The sequence below is a fragment of the Rhagoletis pomonella genome, unplaced genomic scaffold (genome assembly GCF_013731165.1).
Source record: "Rhagoletis pomonella isolate Grant_MI unplaced genomic scaffold, Rhpom_1.0 Rhpom_scaffold_00007, whole genome shotgun sequence".
In the NCBI taxonomy this organism is placed as follows: domain Eukaryota; kingdom Metazoa; phylum Arthropoda; class Insecta; order Diptera; family Tephritidae; genus Rhagoletis; species Rhagoletis pomonella.
In genome coordinates, this window is record NW_023458561.1 from 39,721,148 (window position 1) to 39,743,001 (window position 21,854).

Below are 21,854 nucleotides of genomic sequence, written 5' to 3' on the forward strand. Positions count from 1 at the left end.
TGTTATTTCAAATTGACTTCTTACACATTTCTGCCCGCAAAAAAAGTCCCAGCTGTTTCGGGCACGAAGAAGAAGACATTTACGATCTAAAAGTGGAAGGTATTCGTTCTCCTTTACTCATTTTTCTAGCATGAGGAACGCTTTCTGCGCTGTTTTGGACGCCCACGGGATGCCGCGGGCTCGTGTGGAACAAACCTATAATAATCTTAATTTTTGCATATTTATTTTTTCGACAAATTTTTTATCTTCATTTTTGAACATATTATATTATTCATATTATACTTGATTTAATTTAATTTAAATCAAGTTTTTAGTGAGCGTCAATCGCAGTCGCAGCTCAAGACAGCATTTTCTACAAGGTATCTCCTTACTCTCACATATAATCTGAATACTTATTTTACAAGAATACGAAAGCCGTGGTTTACCCAACTGGTTTTGTCCACTTATTTGCACTTTCATCTCTTTGTAAGCTTATTCTCATTCTCTTTGCTGCATCTCGCTTTGGCTCTTCAACACCTCATTGTTTTACAAAGATTATTTACGATGTCTGCTGGAAATCATAGTCTCATCTCATTGTTCTCATTGCTTTCTTTCAGCACCACCAGCGTCATTTCGTTTAATCACACATTTGTTATCGGGGCTGCCAACTTGGCTCAAACCGTACCATATTTGGCCCTATTTTGCTTCTAATGGCACTTGATTTTTCAATTTGGCACAAAGCGCCAAAATGGCACATTTGAAAAATAGTAATATTTCAATTAATTTTTGTGAAATCCTTTGCTTGCACTTCTTTTTCTCAAGTTAAATTTTCTAATTTCAATAGTGTTTACAACGGGTTTATCTTATTTTGGCATTGGGCTTTTGTTTTAGGAATGTGTTTCTAATTTTAATGCTAAATAGGAAGAATTAGAAAAAATTTCAACTTTTTTGGCATGCTTATTTTTCTATTTGACACATTTTGGCACTTTTTTATCGTCAGTATGGCACTTCACAGCTAAGGATAGTTGGCAGCCCTGATTGTTGTTATATTGATTTTTTTGTCTCCTCATCTTTTGGCGCTGAAATGCCATTTTGGCCTCCTCTGTCAGTTGGCAGACTGGCCATGGCATGGCGGTTGGTGGTCGAGCGGCTGGCATGCTGCACAGCAGTTAAAATATGTCAACACAATGTGACCTCAATTTTATTACTGACCTTAATAGCGTTCATATATTATTTATGAATATAGTATGTGGTAACATGTAAAATGGCCAGATAAAAATTCGATGTCTAGCATTTCCACATCGTTTGGAATTGAGAATTTAAGTTTTTTCGGCTTCACAACCATTATTAATTGCTTGCAATGCACAAGTTTATAGAACACTAGCAAATACCCGGCGTGCTTCACTGCTCCTTAAAAGTATTTTCGTGTTGTTTGATGCCCGTATTGCAATACATATTTAATTTATTTTATCAATTTAGTTTAGTTATTTTATCAATTTTTCAAACATGTTGCAACCCTTCCCAAATATATTTTCGGAAGTAAACTTTCTTATACCTCTTCAGTTTGATATATTTATTGCAATATTGCAAAAAACTTCGCCAATCTATCTGCTCACACTGGCGAAATTTTTGTCCAGTGGTAACATAATTCTCAAAATGAAACCTTTTTACTTATCTTAATAGTCTGGTCTTAACGGTAGTTGTGAGAACGAATACGATTATGATCGGCAAACGTATTATTTTGTGTATTTTTAATTGCTTGGATACCGCCTGCTATTCTGTATATAACTGGAGAAAAACCAAGTAAGAACCATGAAACGGCTTCAGTCACAAAGAGTTTCTTCACTTACCAGCACTTGACATAAATTTCATTATACATAGTCAACAACTTAGAATAACATAAGTACTAAAAGTACCAAAGCACGCATTAGAAAACTTAATTTTTTTATCATCCAAATGGAAAATCTTAGGCTCACTCACCTCTCTTTTTGCTGCGTCATAATAGATGCGTTCCAGCGATTTTTGGACTAAAACCTGTAGAGCTGTCAAAAAGCAAAATATCTCTCGCAGGAGAGAGCAGCGGGTGAAGAACTGAGAAAAACTGCTGGAACGCATAAAGCCATCTTTCCTGCAAGTATATAAATGTCAGATGTTTGTCCGCAGGAATATTTATTCAGGCAAAAATTCTTACACACAACATTTTACTTTTCAAAAGGTTTCGTCATTTTGGTGCAATCGGCTTCTACTCTGCTAAAAATATTTACTATAAATTGCATCAGCTCTTTCAATTGGTTTTTAAGAATGTAACACTGCTCTTCATTTAACAGTTTTCATGAACTTGCAGGACGAAAAACTTCGGACTAAATCCTGCAACTTCTAACTATGTGTAAGCATCTTTTACTCTCACGAAAGTGCTCTCAGTTATCGGAAATTTCTCTGCTGGTACGCTTTTCAGACTAAATCCTGCAAAGCCTGCAAATCGTACTGCTGCTGGAACACAAGTAACTTTTACGTATGCCAACGAATGGCGTATGAATCGGCTAAAATGTATACCCGTGAGAGGGCCCCACTGGACAATAAATACCTGCGAGTACTTGCGGACTCTTCTTCTTGTTTGAAGCTGTAACCGCCTAAGCCAAGAGTTCCAAGAGTTCTTATGTGGATTCATTCCATCATCCATTGAGATGTACTTCCATCGAAATTGATGAGTCCTCAATTAAGTCGTATATTAAAACGTACCTAATATGTATGTAGTAAACTACTTAGGGTCTGGCCCCTGCGAGCCAGATTATTCAAAAACTCGTGCCTAGATATGGAAACTGATCAAACGACCCCTCTACTGTTCTACTGCAGTTCGCGACAGCTTTCACGTGCAAGCGTCTTGCAATTTTGGATAAGAAAAATTTATGAGCATATCGGTCGAGACTGTTTCCCTGAATTGCATAAAGTCGCGACCTTAAATGGGTTCAATGTTTCATAAGCCACGCTATGCTGGCTCTTTCGACAGAACACTTTTCAAAGCGCTCTTAATGATTTGCAAAATATTTTGCCGAAGGCAATGTCGAAAAGTTCGCCTGTATCCGAGATCCCTTTAATGCCCAAGCTCCACCACAACTCACTTTTCAACAAGAAGAGATTCTCAATCAACTCTTATGCGACAATAGCCTTAAAACAGAAATAGTTTGCTCCGATTTAATTGAGTTTTCGATAACTGTGGAAGACTAATAGATAAGCCTAAATTCAGAAGCTAAAGATCTCTCATTCCCTTCGGAGCATCATATTTATGCGTAGCAGGATTTTCGGCTATAGCTGTATAATGAGAGAATATCGAGTATTTATTACAGCTAATGGTTTTTTATTATTTATTTTTGTTTTTGAATTCTAATAAATACCTATAGGAGCTCTTTTCACTTACATATATGCTTGATAAGTGTATTTTGTGTAGGTAATTGAATTGTAAATTTTGACTACAGCGCCGTGGCCAAATACTAAGCCGGTAATTGCGTCCTGAAATGAAAAAGGTGAGGAGGTATGTTTCTCTTCTGTGCCAACTAACACCAATTGGAGATGCCAAGTCCTTCTTCACCTGGCCTTTCCATCTTAGAGGAGGGCTCCATCTGTCTCTGCTAGCACTAGCGGGCTTTGCATTCTTGTTGGCAAGATATATTCTTCTTGCAGACTACTCTGCTCATTTGCAATTGTAAGGCCCAGTGTGGATCGACGAAGGTAAGGAGGAGCTCCTGAGGCTTGCAAACGGCAGCTGTCAATCTTAGGGGGACATTTGCAGAGAACCCTTCCATTGAGATACACGCTGTGAACTAGATATATGTACACTGATTTACACTGTCCCAGCAGTCCGAATGATGAGATAGAATCAGCACAATCGTTCTCGCAAGCTGTTCAGACATTTCTGACTTGAAGAAGTTCGCATCGATTATTTTGTCTAAGCCAATTTTTGTGGTTTATTTTAGTGTTTATGGTGGTTTTTGTAGAACTTTCGGCTGTACTACAAGGCAGCTTCATTGTATTTATCTTCAGGCGCTATGTCCGTTCAAAGAGTGTTTTCCACGTAGTTCTTTTTATTTATGGCTCTTTCAAATGACTAATTCTAGCTGAAATTAAATCCTCTATCAATGAAGTGATCAGATATTTTGCTTTTACAGAGTACTCACACATGATTTGACAACTTTATGTTAAACTGCGTATACTATTAGTTGCAATTTTCAATTTATACAAATAATTCGCTTGGATATGTTGTGTATGAAATTTGGCACAAAATTATTTTGTTGGCATAACCGTTGAAAAAGACAATTCCGGCGAACGGCGAATTCGTCGCCCGATGACTGTTCGCGACGATGGACTTATTTTTATTGTCGTCGCTGGCGGCAGCAGCAAAATACGATCCATTGGGGCCATATGCTAAATATTCTCAGGTTTTTAAATCGAAATTCAAAAACACTGCATTCGTTTTTATTCAAAATTAATAATCTTGTTGTTTTAAAAATTGTTTATTGCACCTTGTCATAAGCAGCTGATTTCGTTGTCGTCGTAGTTGTGTTTTACTGAGCGAAATTTTTGGGCGAAAGTTGCTGACGTCGTCACTCTACTTGGCGAAAATTCGCCGGTAATGGGTTTCAACGGTAAAAGCTTAAAATATTTGTTGTCTTCTCCCCTCCTATTCTTTCTTTTTTATTTCTTTGTTACCTTTTATTTTTTGTACTGATTGTTATTACACTGAAAATTTACTAACAAAACAACTAAGGAAATTACCGACTTCCCGCATTTATGGTTAATGGGTGAGATTATCAGAACATCAGGCAGGAGCAATGTGCGCCATGCATACGCAAATACAACACACAGTACACATAATTATGTACTTTAACATCATTTTTCACTTTGCTGTTGTCAAAGCTGCTGACAGTGCGCGTAAACTTATCTTAGAAAATTTCTGCTTACTTAAGAACTGAGGCTCTTCTAGTTTAGCAAATACTCATTCCTACTGTTTATCTTTTACAGATTTGCATGTTAAATTTAACAAAAATTAAGAGCTGAATTTTTAATTTGACATCCAACCAAGAACAAGTAAAGTCCAATAAGTTACTAGGCGTTACTTAGTGGGATATTGATAAGAAACGAATGCCTTAAATTTAAATCAGCGTTGTCCAAGCTAATGCTCACGAGTCGAAACTTTTTTAAGCTCCTATTCCGATTATTTACTTTCCTCGACCGAAAAATTATTTATTTACTTTAAGTCGGTTAAAAATCGCTTGCTTTCGCATGCATTTAAATATGCACATACCATTTTTGAAACCTTTATATGTATATTAACTAATTAGTTTATCTTTTCTGTAATTGCAGCTCGAAAACTAAGCGTAATTTCGAACTTGACTCAAATTTTTGGAATTAACAGGTAAGCAAACATGACTAAAATTTAAATGCAAAATTTGTGATGTCTTCAAATTCTAATTTAAACTGTAAAGTATGCTAAATAAATATTGGTATCTTTAAAAAATATGAACTATTTTTAATTTAGCGTTGACAAGAGAGAGCTTTATACCTACAGTGGCGAGCATTAATGGTTGAATGTGAGCCACATTTGTACTTATGTGCCCAAAAAATTTTTTATTTTAATGCAATTTCAACCAAACTTTTTTTGTTTTATAAAGCATTTATTCTGTTAACAGAAACATAAACAAATTTTATTCAAACTTAAATATAAAACTTTCTAAGGCGAAAAACTTAAAGTAACTTTATTCATCCAATTTTGCACGTGAGAGAAATAACGAGTATTAATATTTTGTCCATAATCCCTTATTCTTCAGGGCACTTTTAATGGGTTTTGGCATGCTTCCCACTAGTTTTTCTATGGTCTGGTTCGGTATTTTTGTCCATTCTTCCTGAACTCTAACCCAAAGTTCGTCCATATTTTTGGGGGCCCTCTCATATACCGCCAACCTTTTTTTTTAAATTGCCCATAAATTTTCGATTGGGTTGAGATCGGGGCTTTGAGCAGGCCACTTCAGGACTTTAAAACGTTGGTCAGATAACCAATTTTGCACGATTTTCGCTGTGTGTTTAGGGTCCCCGTATTGTTGGAATAAGACCTCATCTTCAGGATATGCGCTCATCTCGACGAAATCGGGCAAATTTGTTCTTAAAATATGAAGATAATCTTCCTTTTTCATTATGCCATTGATTTTTGTTAATGGGCCAACATGCCACCAAGTAAAACAGCCCCATACCATTAAACTGCCTCCGCCATGCTTCACAGTTTGCTTTACCTGATGCTTTTGAAGCGTTTCTTGTTGACGGTGCCAGTAGTATTTTTTTCCATCTGACTGGAAGCGATTTATTTGTTTCGTCTGACCATATCACTCGTTTCCAGTCATCGACGCTCCAATTTTTGCAATCGTTACAAAATTTCAACCTTGCTTTTAAATTTTAGTCAGACAAAGCCCGTTTTGTTTTCTTGACTGATGAGATCAAACCGATTCGTTGAAGAGCTCTACGAGCCGTCCACTCACTTACTACTTTGTTTATTTCCTCCGCAGCTAATTTTGGTGTTATGGTGTTATTACGCCTCATTAACCGTTCCATACAGCGAGCATCTCCGTCAGAGAGTAACCTACGACGCCCTGTAACACTCGATGTAGGCAGCAAACCCCGTCTTTTTTGAACACATAAGACTGTACTGTGGCATATTTTACATCTCTTAGCAATTTCTCGCGCCGAGAGACCATCTTTTGTCAACATCACGATCTTTTTTGCCACGTCTTCCGATATTTACCGCCTTTTTAATTTTATGTTTTTTATTTCGTAGTTACGTACGCTTTGATCGAACTTTTTCAACTGACTATTGCTAAACATGACATAACCAAGCGATGCACAGATGAAGCGATTCAATTATTTCAGATAAAGGTAAATTCAAGGCATACCAAGCCACAAAAGCGAGACGTGCAAAATTGGATGAATGCAGTTACTTTTGATTTCTCGCCTTAGCAAGTTTCACAATTAAGTTTGAATGAAGTTTGTTTATGTTTTTTGTTAAAAGAATAAATGTTCTATAAAACAAAAAAAGTTAGATTGAAATTGCGTTAATGGAAAAATTTGTATGGTCACATAAGTACAAAAGTGGCAAACATTCAACCATTAATGCTCGCCACTGTATGCTTGGCTGTAGTATGTACAGTGAAACCTCTCCTAACGGACACCTCTATTAGACGGACACCTCCCTTGGGCGGACATTTTTTCCTATACCAAGTTTTTAGTATAAATTTCGGAACAAATTACTCTCTCTTAAGCGGACACTCTCTTGGCCGGACGCGGATAGTTATTTTGCATAAAATTGACACAAAAACCTCTATTGAGTGGACGCGAACCTCTTATCAACGGACATTAAGATTTCTTTTCGTAACAAATCAAACAAAAACCTCCGTTGCGCGGACGCGGACTCCTCATAGGCGGATTACTAAATGGAAAAGGGGGACTTCCCGCATAAAATGTGATTTTTATGCACACATTTAGTTTGATTTGCGCAGTGGTTTATGTTCGTTATTTGAATTATCAGAAACCCTTGGAGAATCCAATTCCAATTCTGATGAATTTATAACAATAGATAATAATAAAACATGGACCGAAAATTTAGATTTCTCGTTGGATTTTGTTACTGATAAAAACATGAAAACTTTTGATGAAAAAGGTACTGACACTGAAAAAAATTAAAAATAAAAGTTACGTCAATCGACAATTTCCCAGTTTTTTACGTAATGAATTTATGATTTTATGTAGTTTATGGACTGAAATGTAATACTTATTTTTATTTTGTTATTACTTAATATGTACTTACGCACATAAGTGAAATATGCACTTTTGAAAAAATACATGCACATTTTTGTTTGAACGATGTAATATCAATATCTTTTATTCAAATAAAAAATAGTGACTATTCAATTAATTAAAACATTTAAAAGTTCAAAAATAAGCTTCCCTTCCATTGAGCGGACACCTCTCTTGGGCGGACAAAAAATGACTGACGGTGAGTGTCCGCCCAAGGGAGGTTTCACTGTATATGAAATAACTAACTAGATTCTAGAACATTATTGGCCAGAAGAAGCTTTTGTCTTGTAACCGCCTTTACTAAAGCTATAGAAAGATTGAAGCCTAAGCTTAAAATTTTCAATATAAGCCGTGTTCTATGGAAGACTTAGTCAATATAATTATAAAATAACGATGCATATTTCACTTCAAAATTTGACTACTACTTTGTCTTAACCGATAATAGTATCTCTATATACAAAAATGTATTATTTTACTATCAGGCATGTTGTGAAATTCGAAAATTTGAAATCGATTCCATTTCGATAATTTTTTCGATGGTTTTTAACCCAAAAATTTACAAGTCTCGCATTAAAATGATTTATTTCATATCGCTGCTGCTTCTTTTACGGGTTTCAATTAGAATATTCACTCTTTTCATCAGATATAATTAAAAAATATTTGGCAAACCGAGTCGATTTCCAAATTTCGAATTTCTGAACATGCCCGTATATCTTATGTGTTGTTAACCCTATCACACACATTATGAAAAAATAGTTTTAAAGTTAAATAAGCATCATCATTTTACTTTTTTTTACTTTTGGAGAGAAATAATCTTATTCGATAAAAAAATTGGTGTTTTTAACGATTTTATATATATGTAATAGTTTTTGCCATATAAAATATTTTTAGTATGTACATACGTATGCAAAAAAAAACTAAAAGAAAACATAAAATCCAAGATGGCGGAATGTTCCCATATGAAATTTAGGGGCAATACTGTGGATCCTTGATCTACGTGTCAAATAGAAGTAAACTAGATCAAAAGTTCCCTGCTAAAAATTTTTTTAATTTACTGGGCTTGTCAGCAAAAAATTTTCCAAAATCAACGGTATTTTGTATACACTTTAATCCAGAATATTGTTGTTGTGCAACTTTTTCAAATTTTTCTAATTTTTGTACAAAGTGAGAAATTCACGGCTCTTGTTGTACGTATCATTTTGCCTCGGGGTGTACAACGGTACACATAATACACGGAATTCCTTAATTTAATTGGAAAACTGTTTCAAAAAATACTTAACTGTAAAAAATTATATTATTTTTAAATGGAGATACTGCGAAACGGGACTTTTTATAAATGTGTGCAAGGTATGCAAGCGAAAGTAATTTGGTGTTCACATGAGGCGGTTTTTCAGGCAATTTTAGAGGCGATTAGTTTTATCAAAAGTTATCTAGTCCCCAACTTCATTGGAAGCGATTAGTTGAAAGGCCGTTCACACCAAGCGATTGTTGCAAATTACTAGTTGCATTAAGTTTTCCCCTGGTTGATTCAGTATTGATTGCTCTTATACTTGTCGGAGTAATAAACATGCAATTTGCATATCTAAGTTTCAAGCGAATTTTCGCACATTATCGTGTATGTGGTTCATATCCTTATTTCACTTACTTTTCTGTTTCTTCTTCGTTTCGGGACAACTGCCCAGCAGGCGCTTAATCGTTGCCAACGGATAATATTTTGTTAATTTGCTTACTCATCGATGGAAGAGCCACCTACTATGTCATAAATTAAAAGTATGCAATCATTTATGTAATACTTACAAATATATGTATTTTTTTAATTTTTAATTCCACATGTGTGCTTGCGCTTCTGCTGTTGCATTAATTTGTGTTGAAAGTGTGGTACTCTTAGCATTTTTTGTTGCTTAAACACAGACAATGTTTCTTTCATGTAAAACCGCCTGGCGATTATTTATGTATGTTACGTAATATTTCGATGATTGATTTATGATGTTGCTGCGACGAAGCAGCAACAAACCTTTATACACAAATACATACATACATGTGTACACTTCAATACAATTACTGCTACAAATGTATGCGAGATGATTAATTGATTAAATTGAAATCTTCAGTGTAAGGTTTCTACCAGCCTCACCTCACCTCACTCACCTTCGCTATATTGTTTTTGTTTTCACTTTCATCTCTAAATAATGCATTGCACTGTGTATATAATCTGAACTATTGCGAAAATTACAATGCATAGCAAAAAAAAACCCATAGCTAATTAAGTCATTCAAAAATAGCAAATCAAGCAATAAATAGTTAACAAACCCCGGGCATTAGAATCAGTGTTGCCAGATTATGTGTTTCCCGGCTAGATTTAGCCGGTTGCGATAGCAAACAGCCAGAGAAAATTCGTTTTAGCCGGCAGCCGATTTATTGGCCGTTTTGCAAAGAAAAATATCCTTTTTTTGCCTTTGTTTTGCTATTTGCCATTTTTTCTTAAAATTCAAATACATACGTATATATATTTCCATTTTTATTTAAGCGTCCGTTAGAAATAGCACTAGCCTTATCTTGGAGAAAAGTTGCATGTCAGGTTGTGTTATATAAAATTGAAAAACGATGTTTTTAATCCGAAAAGTCTTAAATTAAATTGAGCAAAAACCAAAGCCAACTTGAAGTGATAGTACATTTCCACTGCACTGAAATCTGAAATTTCGCGAGATTTCACGAAATCTTTTGAAATCCAGGTGGATTTCCCACATATTTTCAACATCTCGGTTTCTTGGATTTCAATCAGATTTCAACGAAATTCCATCGAAATACTTATGTAAAACGAACAAACCTTTAGATACTAAAAAGTTCAACACTGCAGCCTACTTCGTCTGAAATGTCAAAATTCTCTACATAAACCAACCCAATCAATCACAAACACTAATTAGCAAATGTCAACGAAATCCAAAGAAAGCGCAATGGAAACACTTAAACAGGTTTTTAAGATTTCGAGGTCGAATTCTCAGATTTTAGCGCAGTGGGAATGTAATGTAAAAGAACCAACACTGAAATGTGTCAAAATGAAAATAAAAGAGCACAAATTTCGATGTAAAGGAAATTGCTCTGGGAAGACAATAGGTTTGTTCGTCGAAAATCCAGCAAGAATTATCACTCAAAATATCAGAGAGTAAGAAAAAATTCTCCCAGATGCTCTCTCAAGTGCACGAACGCCAATTTGCAGGAATTCGCAAGTTTCCTAGTCAGCTGGTGCCCACGGCTGCATTTCAAACACAATAAATTTTTAAAGAATTTTTAATATTCTTTCAGAAGAACAAAAAACAGGATCTACATCTACATTTCTTGTTATTCCGACTTTCTGCAACATACGTGTCAATTTCTTTGTCGTAGTAATTGTCGGGTTTCCTAAATCGAAATAAATAAGTTTGTAATTTATCTCTTCTTTTATATTTAAGTAATACACACATGACTTGTGATGTAAAGCTTAACTCCGTATAACCTTTGTTAGCCAAAAATAATTTAATGAATTTACTAGTCTTTCTACTTGTGACTTATTTAAATAAAACATACGAAATTTAATGAAACAGTTTAGCCGTTATTTTCCCAATTTAGCCGATTGGTCCAAAAAAGTTCTGGCAACACTGATTAGGATCGCGTGGCTCATGTTACCGTTAAGCTCACGTTCAATTAACTCAGCGGTTAATGCGGCTTGACATCGAGCTGCTAAATAAATTTCAATTGAAAACAGTTTTTGTTTTTATATCGATTGCAGTTGCATTAGTTACATGGTTATTTTTTTGATGGCATTTAATTAGTGCTCTAAAGCGTATAACCACAAAATGTAATTGATTCCAGTGATGAAAATTACCGAACAGTTGTTGTACAAATAAGAAACATTGAATATTTTTCAATTTTTTCTCGTTGGATTTTTGGGAACTCTGACAGTATTCGCTTTTCTTCTACACATACAGTCACGGTCAAAAATAGATGAATGGTGTTTCGTTTTTAATATATTGAAGGTTTTTGAAGCTAAAAATTGTTTGAAATTTTTTTTATACAAATATGGTTTATGCTTTATCAAAAACCATTAAAAAAATTCCACAAATTTGTATCTAAGTTTCGAGCTTTTTAACCAGAATTTTAAAAAATTTTTCTCGTTGGATTTTTGGGAACTCTGACAGTATTCGCATTTTTTCTAAACTTACAGTCACGGTCAATAATTGATGAATGGTGTTTCGTTTTTAATATATTGAATGTTTTTGAAGCTAAAATTTTTTTTATACAAATATGGTTCATGCTTTATCAAAAACCATATAAATCACACTTTCAAATTTTATATCGACTGCTGAATGGAAGATCGGCAGCCAGTTCGAAAACGCCCTATCTCAAAAAACTTTTCAAGAAAACTATATCAGAATTCGTTTCAAAACCGCCCCATCTCAGCTGCCGTTTCGAAAACGTCCTATATCAGCACATTTTCAATACATTTTGAAGTAAGAAAGGGCGAATTCTGAGATAGGGTGTTTTTCAATAAAATTCTGAAATAGGGCGTTCTTGAAAAGTTTTTTGAGATAGGGCGTTTTCGAACTGGCTGCCGAGATAGGTCGATCTTCCACTCAGCAGTCGATATAGAGTTTGGAAAAATTCCACAAATTTGTATCTAAGTTTCGAGCTTTTAACTAGAATTTTTTCGGGTATGCAGTTAACAGGCTTATAAAATTTTAGTAAAATAAGTGCAAGTTTTGAGCGCCTAAAAAATCGCATTGATTTTTAATATATTTTTTGTTTTGCTGACGGCTTTTGTGGTATTTTCATATAAATAACTATTTTTATTTTTTCCCCCGAACGGTCTTGCGCATATTCTGCAACAAGAAATTCATGTTTATATGGAAATAAGTGAAAAACGCCGACAACAAAAAAAAAATTATTAAAAATCAATGCGAATTCTTAGCCGCCCAAAACTTCCACTTATTTCTTCTAAGTTTTGTATAAGGTTTGAAAGTGTGACTTGTAAAGTTTTTGTTAAAGCATGAAAATCACCCTAAATTGTTTTTAGTGGATCGCTATTTAAATCTAGGTGTGCCCCACCAGTTCTTTGCTGCCAGCTTCAAACAGCTCAAACAGTATACCGTCGGCTCTTGTGACTTTGTCGTTTGTATGCCTTACAGCAACAACTCACCTTATCTTTCTGGGGTTGGGTGAATGCATATTAAAATGTACCCTGGACGTCTGTTAGCAGATTTCCATCTACGGCTTGGTTACAGCCTTGTTTTCTAATAAAACTTCCAAAACGCATTCACTTTCCTTGCTCTTGACAATACATGTATAATCTCTCATCTTTAGTTAAGTATGTGATAAGCTTTTATTTTTGAACGAGCTTATTAAACCTTTCCATATATTTAGTATTTCATAAACAAATTTCCTCTATGAAATTAAATTTAAAAATTCATTGCAATTAAAAGCGATGAAAGCGCAATCTAACTTTTACACTTAACTTGCTCTTATTGCAAAACAAACAAAAACGCATGCCCGGAGCAGCAAAAAGATATTGTGAATGCAATCAAAAAGCGATATAGGATGGTAATCACATTTCGGTTTTCACAGTTAAAGCGGCGGCGACGAGGGCTTTGGACTTTAATGAAATGAAATGTAACGCTTGCGAATTGCAGTTACTGCTGTTTGAGTTTGTGTTGGCGTTTGTGTTGTTGTTAAAGCTTTTGCACACTTTGCTTTTGGTTGTGCGATAGCAGTGTAGGCAAGCAGAAAAATATTTTTCTCTCGCAAGTGTCGCAAACGGATGTTGGTTGGCAGGAAACGGAAATTACAATGGTAGTTGTTGCAGCGCGCCTTGCTTGCGATATTTTTTTGTGTTGGTGGAAAAAGGAAGCACTTTTTTGTTGTTGTTTTTTTATGCTAAAAACGCGTGAAAAGTTCTTTGCGCCAAATAAGTGGCTGGTTTGTGATAATTGCATGCCTTCTCAGCGGCATTACTCATACGCCATGTCGCACCTAAAGTGATAATCATCGAAAGCGCCAATAAAGTAAAATAAAATAATCAAATTAAATTAAAACATAAAAAAAAATAAAAAAATTTATTAACATCAGTAAAAATAACATAAAAAATTATATTATGTAAAAAACCAAGAAATAAAAAAGTTTATAAAACAAAAATATTTAATAAAAAAGAAAATGAAGAATAAAATGAGAAATAAAAAAAAATTATAAAAAATTGTATAAAGTTTAGCTAAAAACATTAAATAGGAACGTGTAAATTTTTGTAGTTTTCCTCACCATTTTTCATAAAAAACTGTCTTAAACTCAATAAAATTGTTGTGTATAAAAAAGTTTAAATTAAATGAATTAAAACAAAATAGAAGAATTTAATTGAATTAAAAAATAAAATAAAGTTTATAAAATAAAATATATTAAAGTAAAGTAGAGTAAAGTAAAGTGAATTAAAGTAAAGTAAAATAAAGTAAAACAAAGAAAAGTAATGTAAAGTAAATGAAACTTAGACTAAGTAAAGCTAAGTACGATAAAGTCAAATCAAGTAAAATCGAGTAAAGTATATTAAAATCAAAGAAAGTAAGGTAAAAGTAAAATAAAATTGCAATTATATTTAAGAGTTAAAATAATGAAATTCTTTGTGATTATCAAGATTTTTTGAGAATTTTTTGGAGATTTTTCGGGATTTTTCGGAATTTTTCCGCAGTTGTCAGGACTTCTAGGAATTAATTTTGCATCCAGTACTTAGTGAAGCAAAAAAGCAAAAAAATATATAAGCACATCAAAAGTGCAAACAGCATTCAGCGCTGCTGTGTTTATGCCACAAATGTTCGCATTTTTTTTTCAAAGACATATAAATTTTACAGGCATTCAACATTTAAACAAATAAAACGCAACTATGCAAAAGTGTGAAAAGGTGTCACTCGAACCCCAACTGCAAACAAAAACTTAGCCAACAGCAATAACACGCGCTTCATTGTAACTAGAAAGTCCTTGAAAGTTTATTATTATCCATGCAGTTGCTACTGCTGCATACGCTGAAGCTATTGTTGGCGATATGTGTCAATGTTGGTATGTCGTTTTGTAACAACTATTACAGGTGTGCCTCTCCTCCACGTGGCAAGAAATTTACTGCATATCGTCACCTAAAATGCAAAAAGGCGTATCAAACATCGTCGCTGAAATGCAAAAAGACGTAACTAATAAAAATTCACTTTTATTGATATGATGAATTTCAGCGAATTGCAAATCCCCACATAGTTTTATGAAAAGAAAAAATATTCGTCTCGACTTTTTTCATTTCAGTGACGATGTTTGCTACGTCTTTTTGCATTTCAGGTGACGATATGTACGTATAAAGCTTCTAATATACTCAAGCAGCTTATACTCGTATGTAAGCTGTTTTGTGTGCATTATTTTATATATATTTTTTTTTTGATCTTGTAATAGCGTTAAGCGGCTGAGTGCACAAGCACTTGATATCAGTTTAAGTAGGTGCACATCTCTTCAACCCTGCACCCTAGTTGCAATTAGCTACCGCATTACATCTGAAATTAATGGCGCTGTGATGCCATGAAATGACACCTTGGGGAAGTCAAAAATCTCGCAGTATTGCGCTTAGTGACAAAGATACTACTTACTTAACTTATGTGTTTTTCTTTTAGTGTATTGAGGCCACATGTGCACAAGTAGCATACTTTTTGTCAAAGTGTAAAAAGCTTGCAGGTAAATTTTAGAACATAAATCCCAAATCATATATATACATATGCATTACGAGTAAAATATATAGTAACTTAGCAATCGGAATCTTTTTATAAATTGTACTCAAAGGGGGAAAATTACAAAAATTTAATTAAGGGAAATAACAATCCCCCGTCCAAGTACCTGAAGAGCTATAACATAGGTATGTATGTATGTATATGTAAGTAATTACACGTACTAGGACAAGTCTTTTCAAGATTAGGCATAATCAGGTGGTACTAAATGGTGTATTTTCTTGTTGCCACTAAATTATATTTAAGCCCATGATAAGTCTATTGTATCTCTTCAGTGACAGATCCAACGGGGGGGTTTTTGTATAATATGGCGTCTATGTATTTAGTTTAACCCCCAAAACCGCCCGCTGGGTCCACCACTGTAACTCTTTATGGTCATTGCGTGTAAAACTTTACGTAAATTCGCTCATAGGAAAGATGCAATTCTAGGAGATTTGCACGATGTAACGAAAAAGCTACACACTCGCTGGGCTCTAACTCCAAGCCAAAAAAAAACGACAAAAGAAGGTAGCGGATGGCGGGAGTAGTTGGTTACGATTAAGATTAAGATTAAGATTAGGATGAGAAATTAAAGCGTTTGGCCTGTAGATGTGCTATAAGGTTTTATTTTTTGGAAAGGGTTGCCGCTTGTTAAAAAATTATATTCAAATTATTTAATAAGTTATATCAGTTATTATGTAAAATATGGGTATCAATGAAAATGTTTTTAAAAACGACTAACTTTTAACTACATATAGGCGGGTTGCCATTTGTTAACAACATCAAATGCAATTTAAATTAATATGTATCACAATGTGGGTGCCAGCCGAAAGAGGTTCCAGAAGGTTTTATTTTAAAAATATTTTTAAAAGCTTTAGCACCTGTTTAAAAAAAAAAACGCAACTAATTAAATCATGAATAAGTTATACCAAATATTAAAATATTGGTGCCAAACGAAATAGTAGTAAGAAATCTTTGATTCGAACATTTAGAATATTTTCGAGTTATTTGAGGAGAGTTGCCACCATTTTAAAAAGTTATATTCAAATTATTTAATAAATGAATTGTTAAAACAAGTGTATTAATCCGAATGGGTTTGAAAAGGCTTTCTTTCAAAACTATTTCAAAAATTAAGCAGAAATGCCACGTAATTGAGTTAGTTATACACAATATATGGATATAATATATGTATTTAAATATGCGTGTAAAAAATGCAGAAGTTTTATAAAAGCTTTAGTTTTGAAAATACTTTTGATTAGGGTTCATAAAAATCTGATTAGAAAGTTGCAAACTTTGCACCAAGTGTTTTTTGTTGTATTTTCATGAAAATTTAGCGGAAAAAAATTTAGATTAAAATTTCTGTCTCCTTGGCCAAAAAAAAAGTGTCCGTAAAAAAATTAAAAAATACATACATTCGATTCCTTTAAAAGTACTAAATGACTCAAGTGTTGCTCAGTCATAAAGAAACCATTTTTTGTTTTAATCCTTAGCCGCCGTAGAACGTTTATTGTAAATTATTATTCTAAAAATGTGGACATAAGAACAAGTTTTAGGGCATCAACTTAGTCAGTAAAATAGGCACTTGTAAAATGTGTAGATTTCAAAAAGAACCCAATGTCATCATACCCGGCAACAATGGACCACTTAAAACGGCGCCTCCAATAGCCTCGTCCCTGAAGCGATTAAGTGTGTGCGCAAATCCATTTGTATGAATATGTTCACAGTTGGTGCGCTTCAACATTCCTAATAGGATTACAATAAGCAACTTTGATTTACACTTCCACATACAAACTTACTTTTGTACTTATTTATATATTATGTATACACTAGGGATATTTCGAATGTCATATTTTTCACATTCGCGAATGCGAACGTTAGGAATAATATTTAAAAAAACTATAATCAACTTAAGCCATCGTTATTATTACATAAAAATTTTTTAAATTATTAAAACATTGAACGAGTGTTTTAATCTAATAGTCAAAATTCTCAAAATGGGCATATCATATTTCAAAAAAAGTTATTTTGCTGCTTTTCTCCCATGAGGCGGTTTCTTAGAGACTCTTATATAAGGCCGGCTGCACTGAACAATTGGTCACTTGGACAGGGCTGCCAACTATCCTTAGCTATCAGGTGCCACATTGATGATGAAAAAGTGCCAAAAATTGCCAAATAGAAATATAAAAGTGCCAAAAAAGGCGCCATTCTTTTTAATCATTCCCATTTGGCAATAAAATAAGAACAACATATTCAAAACAAAAGTGCAATGATAAAATAAGATAAATCAGTTGAATAGAATAGAAAACTTTAGTTGAGAAAAAGAAGTAACTACACGCAAAGGATTTAACAAAAATGTATTGAAATGTTTTTTTTTTTTATAAAAGTGCGATTTTGGCAGCCATTCAGTTGGGACGCTGGCGGGTGGAGCGCTCGAGTATTTGCGGGCCAGATCTGTCAATTTGTCGTATTTTAGTTTAGTTTTCCACCAAGCGAGAGGATTTTCACCGAGTTGAGCTCGTTTTTCTTTAAGATAGTCCTTCAATTGAGCTTTAATTTCACATTTTTTAATGTCTCCAGATTCTACATCCGAGCCTTCGCTTTTGCTGGAGGAAACTAAAATTATTTCTAGGTTGCTTATAAGACCTTTTAGCAGTAATTGTTGAAGGCCCATCAATATTGCTTGATATATTACTTAACCGTATAGCGCCTGAAGCTAAAATCCGGATATTGTCCGCACCCTGGTTAGACAGACTTACAGCCATTTCAACAATATTAGAGTGGACTCTCTGCCCATGTATATATTCGCATTCGCAACACATTCATATCATTTGATGCGAATGCGAATGTCGAATGCGAACCTGAAAAATGATGCGAATCATTCGCATAACGGATGCGAATGCAAATATTCGCAACATCCCTGGTACGTACGGTTCGTGCTAAAGTCGTACACATCCACACTTAATTAGCATTATATGAACATACATATCGCACACCGTCTTCAAAAGAGTCACAACTCAAAATGATACGTTTGTCAGAAAATGCGAACAACTATTTTTTAGCAACTGATAATCATATGGGCACAGCACAGTTCACCGGCTAATCGGAAAAACTATATACTAGCGAACTGCAAAAGGATGCGCAAAATCTTTAACAAAAACTAATTTCAAATTGTGTGCAATATTTAAAAAAAAAAACAAGTCAACAACTATTCCTAAAAATTTCAAATTTTTCCATCTGATTTAAAAGAAAAAATATTAAACATTTTTATAGCTCATTAAATTTTAGTATAAAAGAGTACAAATTTTGTATGAAAAAAACTAACTCGATTTGAAGTCGTATCGAGTTCACCCAAACGACGCTCTGTGGCAAATTGTTCATATACAAACATACATAAATGCATACGCATGAATAAGCACGCCAGCGTAGTGATCGGTGACATTGCACCAAAAAAAAATATTTCGTTTGTCCAATGGATGTAACAAGCCGTCAAGTTTAATCCACACCAATTTTATATGGTGGCTAAAAATAGGATCCCAATAACCTGTCTTCGTATTGGATCGGCGTCTGCACGTCTCAACACTAGAAAGACTAAGACTGAAAAATCGACATACCTTGAAAGACGGACAGGTATTCATTGACCCAATTACTTTACTAGCCTATCAACAATATCCAAACCGATCGGAAATAATAACAAAAAACTTACATATAATTTTACATTAAAACCAGTTTATTCATTTTAAAAATGAAATACAGTTTAAACTTACATTTTTATTTTTTTTTTATTTTACTAACAAAAACATTTAATATACATGTTTCCAACAGCATCAAATGACCCCTAACCGTTTTTTAGGTAGTTGTCTATTAAACTTTGAAACATGTCCATAAAATGGGAATGCTTTTAAATAAAATTATATGCATTTCTAATAAAAGTCACGAAATTCCAATTTGGAAAAATAACTGGCAGTCAAATATGCCCGCCGTGTTTTGCTAACACATGTTCACCACTGTTGCGATGTGTATGTACTAGTGTTGGGCAGTATCGATACCAAAAGTACTCAGAACCCGATTTTTAACTCCAAAGTACTCAGTATTCATAACAGAACTTGAGAGTACTCAGAACTTAAAAGAACTCAAAACTACTCAGTACTCACCAAAGAACTCGAAAGTACTCAGTACTTAAAAATAGTCTGTTCCAATAAACTCAAAGTACTCAGTATTAAGTGTCGAATAGATACTCAAAACTACCTAGTAAGTTTTATTTATATTTACTGGTGTTCAGAAATGATTGTAATCAGTTTGAAGTTTCAATCATTTTCAAGTATTTACAATACTTGTACCCAGTAAAGTTAGCCATTAATTTTCAGTTTGGGATTAATATTTTAATTTGAATAAAGTGCTACCAGCTTGTTTAGATTTCTCCACTAAATATTTAATGAAAGTACTCAGTACTCTCAAAAATATCCGATCATTAAAAGTATCGATACTAAAGAACTCGATCATCAAAAGTACTCGATACTTTCCAACACTAGTATGTGTACTTATGTATATATGTGCGAGTACTATACAAACTTGCACGCTTTGTAGCCGCGTGGCTCACGAGAATAAATAGGCACAAACACAATATCAGCAATCACAATAAAAGAATAATAAAATAATGACAGTCAACAAAAATAGTAACAATCAAAATTTGCGTTTTGCATTCAAACCCAAACACGCACACATATATACATACATACCCTGCAGGAAACGGAGCTAGTTTACAGCTAGCTTATAACTACTCAGCAGTCAACTAGTTGTACCTTATTGTTGTACTTATTTCCTTCGCCCGTAACTAACTAATTTCTTTCGAAGTACAATGGCCGCAAAAAAGTGAGAACGGATTTCCTCTGCATTGCACGACAGCTAACTACTTTTGGACATAAAATATAAATAAAAAAGATTTTTTGCATTTTTTACATTTTTTGTTTATTTAACACTACATATTTGCTTATTTTTTTACATATTATTTTGTAGATAAACCCATATTTGAATTCTATCAGACATAGCTGCCGGCAACGTGCGCATGACTCCTGCACGACTTTACAACTCCCTTTTAAGTTAGTTATTTTTTTCATAGCTAATTAAAAGTTGGTTATTTATCGAAATCCCACAAAAAAGCTAACTATAAGTTGGCTATTTTTTATCTATTGGCAATTTTTTTCTGTAGGGTATTTACGTGTTATATTACGATTAAACATTGCCTTACGCAGCCAAAGTGTGTAACAACAAATAAAAAGAGCAATGGTTCTCAATACCGCAAATGGACGCCAAGTGATAAGAAAATTTATTAGATTAGTGTCAACGATTATACCACGAGGGACACGCAAACATTCATACTTACAAGCATATACTTATGCATACATACTCCGCTCCACTTGAATAGTCACATTATTTTTTTTTTTCAAGAACCCATTTTGAAAAATTATGAGTTTTGAATTTAGCACTTGAATAGACATATACCTTGTTTATACCGACAAATAAAGCGCTGTGACTCAGTTCGGTGTTTATTTACCTTTCAATACGGTTTAATCGAGTGCGCTATAAAGACTGAGGAATAAACGTCAGAAATAAATGTGTGTTGAATCAAATCGGTTTCATGTTAATGCGACCTTTTCGTAGGTATAAACATGGTAATAGTGGCTTTAACAAAATCCATATTTACGTATATGGAAAATGTATGGAAAAACTCCTGTCCGAAAAACGGTTCTAGGAATTGTCAATAACTCAAGGACATTTCGCTCCATGCCATTTTTACGGTAGAAGGAAAAGATTGTCAATCATCAAACGTATTGCCTGAGTGTTAAAGTTTTCGGTAAACATTGTTTTTTCGATTTTTTGAGTACCTATGCTTATTGACAAAACCCAACCGCGCCAATAAGTAACTTTATGGTGAAAAACTGTCAGTATTCGAATAATTTCTGTTAGTCGATTTTCAGACTACTCGATAGTGAACGGTAAGTCAAAGGTAAACGGTTAGTCGAATTCGAGCGGTTAATCGAATAATTGCTATTCAACCGGCAAAAGAGTTACTAATCAACTCGACGTCTAACCAAATAGCCGGATAGTCGATTTTTAACAGGAGCTCTGGTCTAGGTACCTAGGTTTTCCTAAGAACAGTGACCGCTCAGTATATATACCTATCGGATCCGAAAGTTAGCTAACTGTTATCGCCCGCGATCGACCGCTGACCACCGGGATCGTGCGATTTTTTATCATTTATATATTTATTTATTTCAAAAAGTCAAT

At 34.0% G+C, this 21,854-nt stretch overlaps 1 protein-coding gene across 1 annotated transcript in view; it reads left to right on the forward strand.

Moving 5' to 3' along the window:
- Positions 1-5,332: 5,332 nt before the first annotated feature.
- Positions 5,333-21,854, forward strand: part of LOC118742786 (serum factor response D) — a 68,552-nt gene continuing 52,030 nt past the window's right edge. Inside the window, exon 1 of the mRNA XM_036475130.1 lies at positions 5,333-5,389. The gene's annotated coding sequence lies outside the window, so the exon portion shown is untranslated. The remainder of the gene's footprint in view (positions 5,390-21,854) is intronic.